This window comes from Myotis myotis, unplaced genomic scaffold, assembly GCF_014108235.1.
Source record: "Myotis myotis isolate mMyoMyo1 unplaced genomic scaffold, mMyoMyo1.p scaffold_m19_p_2, whole genome shotgun sequence".
Lineage (NCBI taxonomy): Eukaryota > Metazoa > Chordata > Mammalia > Chiroptera > Vespertilionidae > Myotis > Myotis myotis.
The window spans coordinates 134337094-134349124 of NW_023416324.1; positions in this window are offsets into that span (position 1 = coordinate 134337094).

Consider the following 12031-nt stretch of genomic DNA (forward strand, 5'->3'; position numbering starts at 1 on the left):
TTATAATCGAGACACTGTATCAACTCCAGCTCTGAGATCCCGGCTCGCTGAAAGCGGGTTTCTGGGGTTTTGTTTAGCTTCTATATTTACTACAATGTTTCAAACTGCAAGCTCAGATGCCAGCAGCAGCAGGCGGGGAACGTTGGAGTCCTCCGTCACTGAAGCAAGCAAGCCTCATGTTCACTTCCAGCTTCCTGGCTGCGGGCCACTATCTTGGCTTGCAGTTAATTTGCATATCGCCCTGATTAGTCAATGGGAAGGGTAGCGGTCGTACGTCAATTACCATGTTTCTCTTTTATTAGATAGGATGTGGTAGTCGCTAAAAAAATTTATCAGGCACCTTGAGAACCTAATGAAAGCAGTAGACCTCCCCCCCAGAAAACACATATATATATTAAATTTATGATTATTCCAGAAAATTCTCAGCTACACAAAAGGCATTATTGTATCATTTCACTTTATTATTATTACTTAAGAAATAAAAATTTTATATATAACTTTTAGCAATCTGTTGTGTGAATAAAATACAAGCAATTCATTGATATGTAGTTGTTATTAACAGTTGGCTGTCAAAGAGTTGCTTTGTGAAACTTCAGTCAATTTCTTCATTTCTATTGGTTTTGTGGCACTGTCATCAGTTCATTCAGGACTGATTATGAGAAAGATATCTATAAAGATACAAATTTTTATTTGTTTTGAACATAACTATAATGCATTCATTTGCATACAAACAATGGCAATCAAACTTTATTTCTGCCTAATTATTTGTAGCACATACTCTTTTAATGAACTATTATTTTTAATTTATTTATTTTTTAATTTTTCAATTATAGTTTTCTTTCCATATTATTTTATATTGGTTTCAGGTGTACAGCATAGTAATTAGAGAATCATATACTTTACAATGTGCTCCCCCAGATATTTCTAGTAATGATGTGGCACCATACATGGTTGTTGCAATATTATTGACCCTATTCCCTCTGCTATACTTCACACCCCTGTAAATTATTCTGTAAGTAATCATTTGTACTTAATCTTTTCATCTCTTTTATCTAGTCCCCATTCCCCCTGTCTTCTGGCAATCAACAGTCAGGTCTCTGTTTCTATGAGTCTAAAATATCCTTAACTTCTTAATAAACACAACAATCAAATCATACTTCCAGATAACATTGATACAACTGTCTGTGGCATACCCAAATATAAGGTAACTTTATCCTCAAAAGAACATTCAAAACTCCTTTTTACATCCTTGGTGATGTTTATTAACCCAGACTCTCAAGGGTTTGCCACATAGCTGAGTTTTTAAAAGGTTATTTCATGGCTGAAAATGAAGCTGGGTCATCAAAACTACAAGATGAGTTTGGAGTACCTTGTAGTACGAAAACAAGAGAAAGTGCTAAAAATACAAAAGGATGAGGGTATGTCTAAAGGACAAGGAACTAGCATGAAAGGGGTCCCAATGGCCAGAACCGTAATAATTTAAACAACAAAATAAAAAACATAGTGCTAGGTTATAACCCACAGTATAACATCAATATACATGGGTTCATACTGTTATAAAAAAATGTTTAAATGAGTGAATAAATAACTACAGGTAGAGAAAAGACAACTCTTGTTTACAGAAGAATTACAAATAGTATATATAAATATTCTCTCACCCAGAAGGTGAATATTATCTCCCTAAACCCCTTTAGGGTGGGCTAAAATACAAGCTAGAATATAGGAAAGGAAAAATAGTAACTTTACAGTAGGGAAATCTGGAAAGCACTACCTTAATGAAATGATCAAGTTTAACATCACCACTGATATCATGTGTCCCTGTAGCAAGAGCACTTTTTACTAAAACCCATAAAACTTTACTCTGGTCATGACACGAACATCAGACAAACACAAATTGAGAAAAATTCTCCAAAGTTAGTGACCAGTACTCTTCATGAGTACCTAAGTTATGAAACTTAGGAAAATTGAAACATTGTCACAGACTAGAGAAGGTTAAGGAGACAAGACAACTAATTGCAGTATCTTGAAAAAGGAAAAACTAATGATAAAGTCTGGAGTTTAGTTCATTGTAATGTACCCAAATTAGTGTTGTTGTTTTTTTAATGTACCCAAGTAATGTAACATAACATTACTGAATGTTATGTTTACTAAACCAAAACTGGGTGAAGCACACATGCAAACTCTCTGTACTATTTTTGCAATTTTTCAATAAATCTAAGATGTTCCCAATAAAAGGCTTAATTTTAAAAAAGTAGCCATTCTGTGGTTCTGTCAGGCTGCTAATTCACAGTGATTGTAAGCATGGTAAGACCAGTGAAACACACAAGCGGGAGCCCATTGCCACAGTTTGTTTGCAATAAAACGAATTCTCTGGTGAGAAGTAGCACTGTGTTGCATACCATGATTGTGAGTAAGACATCGAGGGATTTGTAGGTTGTGGTTTGGACAGAAGCACTGAGTGCAAAGAAGGCAAATCCATAGCAATAAGGATCAATTTCGTGAGGATGGAAGTGTTCATTTGTAGTTAGTCTGATGCCAGATTACACCACAATTGTGCCGCATTGGGAGGTAATTGTTGGTCTGTGCTGTTGACAGTTGGACAATCAGCAGTTGTTCTAAGCATATAAACCTGAATGACTAGAAGTCCATGTTGTTGAACCCATGGGCATACTCTATTCCTATTGCCCTGACAACTTTATTCATTTATTTATTGAGCATAGACATGGTTGACTGGGAAAGAAACTTACTGATACCTACAAATTGGGTTATCCTACAGATATTATTCACATAAGACATATCTTCATACTCTGTGCCCTTAGGAGAGTTCTATCCACGTACTCCTTCCCCAATTTTCCAATTATGTTCCTTCTGCATACCTGATCATTCAGTCAAAGCATTAGCCACCACATATAAGGTAGTGAAGTTCTGATCATCTCATCTTCCATGGAAAATAAACAACTTGTACTACTTGATATTCTACCCACTGAGAAGATTTTGCTTCACCAGAGCCATCTCAGTGCCATCTGTAGTGCTTTAGTTGTCCACTTTTATACGTTACCAATAAATCATTCAGAGCTGTTTCTCCCCATGAATCTATAGAGGCCGTTGAGTGGAAATAGGCACTGTGACAGGAATATAAATCATTGGTCACTGGGCGACATGGTCAGGTATCTTGTGCCTTCAATGCTTGCTTGAACCAAATTCATATATAAACACCCATTTGATGTTGCAGACCATAAGGACTGCATCATCAAATGGGTGTTTGTATATGAATTTGTGGTGTGTTGTATTAGACTAAATACAGTTCATGATGGTCATCTGAGATGGCATGTTAACATGGGGGTCCAAAATCAAGAATCCACTATTACACTCGAGGTACAGAAATATTACCTCATTTCAAGAATTCCTCATGGTGCCCTTTGAGTATATACTTTTAGAAAGATACAGTTTCAATATAACTGAGAGTTATTGTGGTAATATGGAATATACTTTATTGAAAATATATCACTTTATTGAACAATATTAATGAAGACCTAAATAAAGGAAATGATATATATTGAACATGAAAGGAAGACTAAGTTTTAAAGATGACAATTATATGGTCCCTGCCTATAAGTGAACACACAAAAACTCATTATAAAATATAATAAGAAAATTTATTGGTAGATGTGCATCTTTATGTTTATGATTTTACTACAGACAACTTTAAAAATACATTTTTATATTTTATTTTACATTTTATATAAATGTCAAAATCAAAAATAAATTATTTTCAAATAATGTGGGTTAAAATTTTTTAAAAGATGACAACTACCTCACATCAATCTAAAAAGTCAATGTAAATATAACATTAACTATTACAGAGTTTTGTTTGTTTTGTACATTGAACATGGCAAAACTGATTTATAATTTATTTGAAAAAATTAAAAACTAAGAAAAAGTTGTATAATTTTGAAGATATATCCATTACAGGACTTGTACTACTAGGTATCAAGATTAATGTAAAGTTATATTAATGAAGATAATGTGCTATTGTGAAGAACCTATAAATATTAAGGCAATAGAATAGAGATTCCAAAACTATAACTGGAAATAGACATTTCAATAGTGTATGAAATATACACTATTGCCTTGTAGATGTATAGTTGATTCTGCATAAATTAATAATTTATATGGAAATATTAAATTGTACTCCTACTGTGAATCATGACTTAAATTATTACCAAATATATTAAAGTTCTTATGTAAAAAGCAAAACGCTAACATGTTTAAAAGAAAACATCTGGTAACTACATAAGAATACTTTTTTAACAACATAAAAAAGTAAAAATGCTTAAGGGGATCCTATAAAATAAAGAAGTAATATGCAAATTAACCTTCATACCCTCACAAGATGGCTGCTTACAACCAGGCCGGCAGGGGGGTTTGTGAAGAACAACCAAATGACTGAACAGCAGGTTGCGTAGGGTGACCAGGCCAGCGGGGGTCCACTAAGAGGTAACCAGGCTGGCGGGGGGGAGCAGTTACGGGAGACCAGGCTGGCACAGGGAGCGCAGGGGGATGACCAGGACAGCAGGGGGTCAGTTGGGGGCGATTAGGCTGGCAGGGGGTACAGTTTTGGGTGACCAGGCAGGCAGGCAGGTGAGAGATTAGGAGCCAGCAGTCTAGGATTATGAGAGGGATGTCCAACTGCTGGTTTAGGCCTGATCCCTGGGATGGGGCCTAAACCAGCAGTCGGACATCCCACAAGGGGTCCCAGATTGGACAGGGTGCAGGCTGGGCTGAGGGGACACCCCCCCCATGCATGAATTTCATGCACCAGGCCCATAGTTAGTATCTATAATCTCATGAACTTAGAACTCCTGTTCTTGACTGAGAACCAAGATGGCGGCATAGGTAAACAACTGTACTTGCTGCTTCTCACATCCACATCAAAATTACAACTAAAAGACAGAACAACTATCATCCAGAACCACAGGAAAGCTGGCTGAGTAGAAGTACAACAACCAGAGAGGTAAAGAAGAAAGTGCATTGAGACTGGAAGGAGGTGCGGAGGTGTGGAACGAGCTGGCACCTGGGTGTGCTGCTTTTTTAATTGGGAGGGAGATACAAGCTCCCACTTGCTTTGAACTCCAGTTTTGGGTGAGACTCTGGGTGACCCAGACACATACAGGAAGAAACTGGACTATCTGGCATCGGGGCAGGAACGTGAGGGTGGCTTTCTTTCAGACCGAGATGTTCGCAGCAGTCCTTGTTCCTGCGCTGGGACCTCTCTGATGCAGGGCTGACTGGCAGCCATTGCTGTATGCTCCACCCTGGTGATTCCCTGACACCCCTCCCCACCCAATTTACGACCCCACCAAAGCTGCTTTTGCATATGAATGGTCTGTTCTTTCTCAGCCTAAAACCTGTCAATTCAGCAGCAGCTGTGTCAGGGAGCCCCAAAGCTATCAAAAGAGGGCAAGGCCAGCAGCAGCAGCCTGCCTTGCTTCACAGCTGGCACTTCCAAAACCGATACAAAGAGGAGGAATCTGCAAATCTCTCTGAAGCTCCTTCTGGGTGACCCCAGGCAGTGGCTGACTTTGCACCTCCTTGGAGATCCAAGAGCCAGTGTACCCAGTTGTCAATATGAGGCCATACCAGATTAGAACTCTTCACATCCATAACAGACACACTCAAGGGGCAGACTCAGTAAGCACCAAAGCCCCACTGAAGCAAGTCCTGCCCCATAAGGATGTCTCCTGCACAGCAGCTCTTGAATTGTAGATACAGCTGGTCCTCACAGCCAATTGGCCTGGAGGTCAATTCCTCCCAGTGATACCAACAGCAATCAAGGCTTAACTACAACAAGACTATGCACATAGCCCACAAAGTGGGTCACCAAGAGCATCCACCTCAGGTAACTGGGGAAGCAGAGCCAGTGGGCCCTACAGGACACCTACCACACAAGGCCACTCTATAAACTCAAGGAGACTTAGCAGCTACCCAGTACATAGAAACAAACACAGGAAATCATCCAAAATGTGGAGACAAAGAAACATGTCACAAATTAAAGAAATAGAATAAAGCAAAATACTGGATATAGAATTCAAAATCACAGTTATAAGGTTACTCAAGAATCTTCTAGAAACCTCCAAGGAACTTAGCGAGACCTTCAAGGATCTTAGTAAGAGTGCAAAAAAAAAAAAATGGAAAATAACCAGTCAGAAATTAAGCATACATTGACTGAAATAAATAATAATATACAGAGATTCAACAGTAGACTAGAGGATCCTAAAAATCAAGTCAAAGATTTGAAATACAAGGAAGCAAAAATTACCCAACCAGAAGAGCAAAAAGAAAAAGGAATCCAAAAATATGAAGATAGTGTAAGGAGCCTCTGGGACAACTTCAAGCATACCAACATCCAAATTATGGCGGTGCCAGAAGAAGAGAGAGAGCAAGATATTGAAAACCTATTTGAAGAAATAATGACAGAAAACTTCCCCTACTTGGTGAAAGAAATAGACTTACAAGTCCAGGAAGTACAGAGAACCCCAAACAAGAGAAATCCAAAGAGGACCACACCAAGACACATCCTAATTAAAATGCCAAGGGCAAAAACAAAGAGACAATCTTAAAAGCAGTAAGAGAAAAACAGTTAGTTACCTTACAAGGGAGTTCTCATATGAATGTCAGCTGATTTCTCATAGAAACTATGCAACCCAGAAGGGCGTGGCAAGAAATATTCAAAATGATGAATAGCAAGAACCTACACCCAAGATTACTCTATCCAGCAAAGCTATCATTTAGAATTGAAAGTCAGATAAAGAGCTTCACAAACAAGAAAAAGCTGAAGGAGTTCATCACCACCAAACCAGTATTATATGAAATGCTGTAGGGTATTCTTTAAGAAGAGGAAGAAGAAGAAAAAGGTAAAGATAAAAAATCATGAACAGCAAAATGACAACAAATACATATCTGTCAACAAGTGAATCTAAAAATCAAATGAGTAAAAAATCTGATGAACAGAATAAGTTGGTGAATGTAATAGAATCAGGGGCATGGAAAGGGAGCGGACTGAATTCTTGGGGGGAAGGAGCTGTGGGGGTGTGGGAAGAGATTGGACAAATATTTTACACTTATGGACAAGGACAGTGCCAGGGAGAGGGCTTAGGATGGGGTGGAACCAGGTGGAGGGGAGCTATGGGGGGGAAAAGAGGAACATCTGTAATAATCTGAACAATAAAGATTTAAATAAATAAATAAATAATAAAAATAGCATTCTATTACTTGGGAAAAAACAAACACCTATTCTTCTGGACAATAATGAAGTGAGACAAAAAGACACCAAATGACAGAATATATGCACCATGCATAAGTCTTGATTAATGCAATATGCTACTTTCATTGGTATTATTCATTGAGCTGAGTTTTGACTACTTATATGTTCATTATTATGGGGTTTGTTTTTTGCACATTTATGCATCACAAATATTTCTAAAACATATTGAATATATTAAAGCAATATATTGACTCAATTTATTATAGTGTTTTCCTTTCCATTTTTCCAAATGTTTTACCATAAATAGTAATTGATTATATTAAAGTTATTTTGCTGCTATTAAGAAGGTTGTCAGATTTTCTTAAATCTGTCTTAAAGATGTGAAATATTATATCAATACATTGCCTAGTTTTATACCTATGAATTCCTGAAATAATTTATTTACTAGTATAGTAGAAAATTAATTTTTAATGCATGGTTGACTATGATTTCAGTTTTCTATTTCAGTAAGGGTTTCTGTAATAGGCAGTATTCAACAAAGTATTTTCTACATCTGATGTTTTCTAGCAACAGAGAAATCCTGTTTATAAAATATATTTAGAAGTTTTTTCAGTTTTTTGTAATTTAAACAATTATACAGCATGGAATATCTATGAACCTTGTACAGTGGGGCCGCCTTGACTCATGAGTTTAATTCGTTCCTAGACCGAGCTTGTTAAGGAGCTTATTAAGGAGCTCGTTAACTCAAATTACTCTATCAACTCAATGCAAAAAATTGCCGAGAGACAGCTGGTATCTAAAAAAACTCGTTAGTCGGGACATTCGTAAGTCAAGGCCCCACTGTAATCTGAAATAATACACTACTATTCTCTCATTATTGTTTTCTCTTCCTAAAACTCAATTTAGAAATAAATATTATCTTCTCAGGGATCCATTTTATGCTATACAATTTTGAGTGATATGTATGATCTGGTTTGTAAACTATTTGTGATGCTTCGTTTTGGCCCAGTGATATTGATTTCATACTCTGGCCTCTAGATTTGTGAGACAATAAACTTATTTTGTTTTAAACCACCAATTTTGTAGTAATTTGTTATGGCAGTCATAGGACACTAACACACCATTACAATTATTACCATTTCAGGTTATAGGAAATATTCCATTTAAAATGTATGTCTTGCCGAACCGGTTTGGCTCAGTGGATAGAGTGTCGCCCTGCAGACTCAAGGATCCCAGGTTCGATTCCAGTCAAGGGCATGTACCTTGGTTGCGGGCACATCCCCAGTGGGGGGTGTGAAGGAGGCAGCTGATCAATCTGTCTCATTGATGTTTCTAGCTCTCCCTCTCCCTTCTTCTCTGTGGAAAATCAATAAAATATATTTATAAATAAATAAATAAATAAATAAATAAATAAATAAATAAATATAAAATGTATCTCTCTGATAGGGAAACATTTGGTATAATAATGAATATACCACCTATAATTCAACATTATAATAGAAATTTTTAAGAACAAAAATATTTTTTAACTAAAGTATCCTATATAATAAAAGGGTACTATGCAAATCAACCTAACTGCGGAACAACCAGTCGCTATGACATGCACTGACCACCAGGGGGCAGACACTCAATGCAGGAGCTGCCTCCTGGTGGTCATTGCACTCCCACAGGGGGATCGCCGCTCAGCTACAAGCTGGGCTGACAGCTGGCAAGCACAGTGGCCCGCCTCTGCGGCTGTGCTAGGAATGTCCGACTGATGGGTTAGGTCTGCTCCCCAAGGGCTCGCAGACTGCAAAGGGCTCACAGACTGCAAAAAGGTTCAGGCTGGACTGAGAGACCCCATCGAGTGCACCAATGTCATGCACCAGGCCTCTAATATTACATAGCAGTGATATTATTTCATTTTCTGTGTTACACATGTGGAATTTGGGAAGACTGGTTATGTTCAGTTTCTAGGCCATATTTAACAGCAATAACAGAAATGGGAACACCCTAAATTCATCAAGGAAATCTTACCTGATTAACTCAGATACCGTCTCATAATTCTTCTTAACATGGCATTATCAAATGGTAAGAGGCAGTACAGGTATAAAACCAATGTACTATATTAAGCAAAAATTGTGAGATAGGAAAATAGAATAAAATAGAGTTGCTATATTTTTCTGACTAGAATTTTTATTTCAACTGTTTTCACTGCACTACCTTTACATGCTTCCTTGTATGTATCTCTAAATCATTGAGATTACAACCATAAAAAATTCCTAGGAAATACGCACCAATATATTGTTTTGCTGAATATTTGGGATTATCCTTCTGATTTCTCATAAATTACATTATTGGCTGAACATGCATTTCTGAAGAAATGATGCTTTCCTCTGAAATTAAGATATTGTATTATTATTTCTAATGTGCAGAATTTCAGGAAGATAGTTGTTCAGGCTGAATTTTATTTCTTTATATGAACTATATTTGCTTTTAGAGAATATTCTCCTATTGATTATAGTATATATTGTCTTAATTTTTTGAGATGTTTAGAAAATAAGACAAATGCTCTCTGTATCCCATAGATATATAAACACTGTGAGCCCTAAATCTATAGTAGTTGTACAATATTAAATACCGAGTTTTTGTTTGTCTTATCAAAAACTCATAAGCACATACAACAGTATGGTGGTTACTAAAGGAAAATTGGGATGGAAGAGGTAGTAAATGGTAAAGGGGGTCAAATATATGATGACAGAATGAGAATTGGCCTTGGATGGTAAACACAAATGCAATATACAGAAAGTATATTTTAAAATTGTACACCTGAAACCTATATAATGTCATTAACCAATGCCAGCCTAATAAATTTAATTAAAAGTAAATAAAATAAATGAATAAATGAATTAAAAAACTAAATACTGAAAAACTAAGAAAGACTTTTAGGTAAAATCTGATACATTTTGCTCAATTTGGTTACAACATAATATAGTGATTAAGAGTATGGATTCTGGCCGAAACCGGTTTGGCTCAGTGGCTAGAGCATCAGCCTGCGGACTGAGGGGTCCCAGGTTCGACTCCAGTCAAGGGCATGTACCTGGGTTGCGGGCACATCCCCAGTGGGGGATGTGTGGGAGGCGGCTGATCGATGTTTCTCTCTCATTGATGTTTCTGACTCTCTATCTCTCTCCCTTCCTCTCTGTAAAAAATCAATAAAATATATTAAAAAATATATATATATATAAAAGAGCATGGATTCTGGAGGTAGCATCTCTCTATTTCCGTCACTCTTTTGCCACTTATTAATTATGTCTCAATTTTCTCAGTATTTATGGTGATAGTTGATACATGTAAAGAACTTATAATATTGCCTGAAAACATAATAAGTATTTGGTAACTTTTATTGGTCTTTTATTATACCAACCTTGAAATTCTAGGAAAAATGTTTTAATGTCCCGAATGGCCCCTTCTATTTGTCACTGCAGTACAGAGTTAAGGCATGATGTGGCTGCTTCCAAAAGTTTGAGGGGCTGGAAGGGACTGACACAGCAAGTCTACTTGGGCATGGTATATTATCCTTTATCTAAATAGTTTGATTTGTTAATATTTTAAAGACAATTATGCTGATGATCAAGGGAATTATTGGTCTGCAATTTTATTTTGTAATGATTTGTTAGATTTTCCGGTTAAGGTTATGCTAGCTTTATAATAGAGGAGGAAAATATTCCCTCCTTTCCTACTTGCAGAAAAAAAAATGATGTAAGATTAATGCCATTTCTCACTTGAATGTTTAATAGAATTAATTAGTGGAAGCCTCTGGGCATGAATTCTTCTTTTGGACAGGTTTTTAACAATAAATTAAATTTATTTAACAGCTATAAATCTATGCAGGTTTTATTGTCTTACATAATTTTTTGTAAATTATATTTTCAACAAATTTAAACATATTGCCTAAGTTGTTAAATTGTTGGTAGAAAGTTGCTTACAGTATTCTCTGATCATTATTTTAATGTCTGTAGGATCTTTGCTGACAATTTCTTTATTTTATTCCTGCTTTTGCTGATTCATCTTCTCTCTTTTCAAAAGGTTAAGGGGTGAGATTGTCAAATGTATTGATATTTTTGAAGCACCATGTTTGTTCGTTTTAATTTTCAGTCTTTAATTTATCCATTGGTTCCTGGTATTATCTTTACTATTTCCTCCTTCTACTTGTTTTTGTATTAGCTTTTTTTTTTCTCTTTTATTATGTCTCAAAGTGAAATCTTATGTCATTGATTTTAGAACACTTCTATCTCTAATTTTCTGTAAGCACTCTTTTACCTGCATCCTAACATATTTTCCTATAATTCTATTCTCATGTCAGATCCTTCTTTTATGGTTTCAAAATGAAATTATATATATATATATATATATATATATATATATATATATATATATATATGTAACTTTGCACTTTATGAAATCTGTCACGTCTGTTTTCCTGCCTGCCTTTTATAGGGAACTTATTGTTCTTTTGCCTGATTGACCCTGTCTTGCTCAATTTAGATTCTATTTCCTACAATGTCCCCGTAGTGTGGAGTTTCATCTTGCCAAGATATTGAGTTGTGTTAGAGTGTTTTTAAGGTTCAAACTGCTCCAGCACTGTAAGTCCAGCATTACTCATAAAAACAATGTTTAGTAACTTTGTCTAGTTTTCATTGGTCTTTTAGACTAGCTAAGCATGTTTTCCAGTAACTGGAAATTTCAGCAGAAGCCAAATTTAGTTCCTTGTGCTTCTTCTCATAC